Raw genomic sequence first — 2,769 nt, 5'->3', positions numbered from 1 at the left:
AAAGGAGATTGTGAACTTCTAGTTTCTAGTTTCTAGCTTCAAGAGAGGACCCCTAATTCCATATTCTCTTCAAGAAGAGGTCTCTGAAAGGAGTAAAAGACTCTGGGAAGAAGCCAATATATAAAGGAGCCAGTACATTAATCATGTCTCTGTCCAAAATTTTTTACAGTAGAGACTTTGGGGACTCCCTCTCCCTCTCCCTCTCCCTCTCCCTCTCCCTCTCCCTCTCCCTCTCCCTCTCCCTCTCCCTCTCCCTCTCCCTCTCCCACTCCCTCTCCCTCTCCCTCCTCCCTCTCCCTCTCCCTCTCCCTCTCTCCTCTCCCCTCCCTCTCCCTCTCTCTCCCTCTCTCTCTCTCTCATCTCACTTTCACAGATATATCCCCCTTAGGAGTGGGGGAACTCATTCACTTGGAGTATTTTCTGGTATATATCCTTAACTGTATAACTTTCTTGATTTCTAGTTGCTATTAGATTGGACAAATAAACTTATTTATGATTAACTATGCATAGTATTTTTATGGCTAAACTTTGTTGGAAGGGAAGGAAATCTTGGGTTTTATAGTTTAGTTTCTTTCAAGAAAGTGATGGTGACCAGTATTATGGCTTTAATTAATGGAAGATGGAATATCATTTGTGAGGTACATACATCAAGGCCAGTCTGGTTGGGTTATAGAGTATAGTAGGGATAATAATGCACAGTAGGCTGAAAAGTTAGATTGGAACCAGGTGATAATGGACTTTAAAAGTCAAAAGAAGTGTTCTATTTGATCCTAAAGGTTTTACTGAGTAGTGGAGTAACTCTGTTGTGCATTGCAGAAAAATTACCTTAGTAGTTTTGTGGGGGACAAATTGGAGTGAGGAGAGTCTTGAGGTTAGGACATTAATTAGGAAGCTGTGGTAATGAATTGAAAGTCTGATGTTTACCCTAGGAGACAAGAGAAAGCATGTGAAATCCGAGAGCAAAATGATAAGATTTGGCTGCTGATTAGAATATGGGATGAAGGAGACTGAGGATTTGAGGGTAATGCTCAAGTCATAAATCAAGATCCAGGATGGTGGCACATTTCCTAAAATAGGAATTTTAGAAAAAGTGTGTGGTTTTTAGGGAGAAAACGATGAATAGTTTTAGGTATGTTGCATCCCATAAGCAGTTGATGTTGGATGTAAGCTGCTTGAGAATAGGGACTGTTTTGTTTGGATTTTTGTATTTCCAAAGACTATAACAGTGACTGCACATAATAGGCATAGCCTAATTTCAAGTAGAATGAAAGAATGAAGAAAGAAGGAAAGGAAGACCTTCACAGTCAAGAGTACACAGGAGCCATTAAGTATCTTAAGAATTGTCTACGATATATTGTAATCTTAGAGAAGAAAAATGTGAGCCAGATGTTGGCATCATCTGCTAAGGAAGAAATCAATATTAGAAAGTGGTGATCTAACATTTGACATCATACTTCTATTTATCAAAGTTGTTATGGATCAGTTAATTCCATATCTGTCATTTCTTTAATAGATTTAACCATCAGAAAAGGAGGAACCAGGGCTTGTCAAACTTTTTAATTTATTCCCCTCCCCCCACTACCACAGTGATTAGTATAGTTCTCACCATAAAACAGGTAATAAAAATTTTTTTTGGTTGTTGTTGACTTTACTTCAATCAAATTGGTAAACAGACATGGTTTTCTAAAGAGCATGAATTTCCCACGATGAAAAGGAAAGAAGCAGAAACTTAAGGACACAAGGGAAAGATCACAAGATTATACAGGTCTACAGATGGAGAATCAAAAATGGAGCTTCAATGGCATCTGGTTGAACCTATCATTTTACACATAAGGAAACCAAAGTCCAAGTTTAATTGACTCATCAAATATCATGCTGGTAGTAAATACTGGAGGAAGGATTTGAACTTGGATCCTCTGGCTCCATATTCATCAGTCTTAGAGTTGGATGAGAATGAAGGTTCACATGGAGATAATGGGTATGGATAACTTTAGTTGGCAAATTGGATGGAACACTGGCTAAGGAATAAGAAAGACTCATCTTCCTGAATTCAACTATGGCCTTAGAGACTTACTAGCTATGTGACCTTGGGCAAATGACATAAACCTGTTTTCCTCAGTTTCCTCATCTGTAAAAATGATTTGTAAAAGAAATGGCAAACTACTCCAGTATCTTTGCCAAGAAAATACCGAATAGAGTCATGAAGAGCTGGATGTGAATACCCACCAATACTAACAACAACAACAAAAAAAAACAGGCCAGGTTATGAAATCACTTTTACTCAGGCTGAGTAAATACTAATATTTTAAAAAGAAGTGAATGTCAGCCTGAAAGGTCCTCAAATGTTCCTTCCTTGGTTTCAATCTAATAAACTATTTAAGAGCATTTTCAGGGAATCAGTGTTAACATTTTTGAGTTGCACAAAGATTAAAAACAAATCTGCTTCTTTATTTCTTAATATTATATATCTATTTGGGTTAAAACACAGCTATAAGTGTCCAGCTTTTAATAAAATTGCTTTTCAACTATTTGAAAGCCATATAAAACTTTTGAGAATATGAACATATTGAAACATCTCTTTCACATTTGTAAGTATGAATGTTTTATTTGCACTGTGTTTAACTTGCCATCTTCACCAGACATTTAAAAAAAAACTAATTGTTCTTTGATAATAATGTTCTCATTATCATTGTCCTAATATTTCCATTATCGTCTTTGATTCTTCATACATAAAATAAAGGAGTTAGGCTGAATGATCTCTCTAGTCCC

This window comes from Macrotis lagotis, chromosome 6, assembly GCF_037893015.1.
Source record: "Macrotis lagotis isolate mMagLag1 chromosome 6, bilby.v1.9.chrom.fasta, whole genome shotgun sequence".
Taxonomy (NCBI): domain Eukaryota; kingdom Metazoa; phylum Chordata; class Mammalia; order Peramelemorphia; family Peramelidae; genus Macrotis; species Macrotis lagotis.
Note: the sequence above shows the minus strand (reverse complement) of the source record.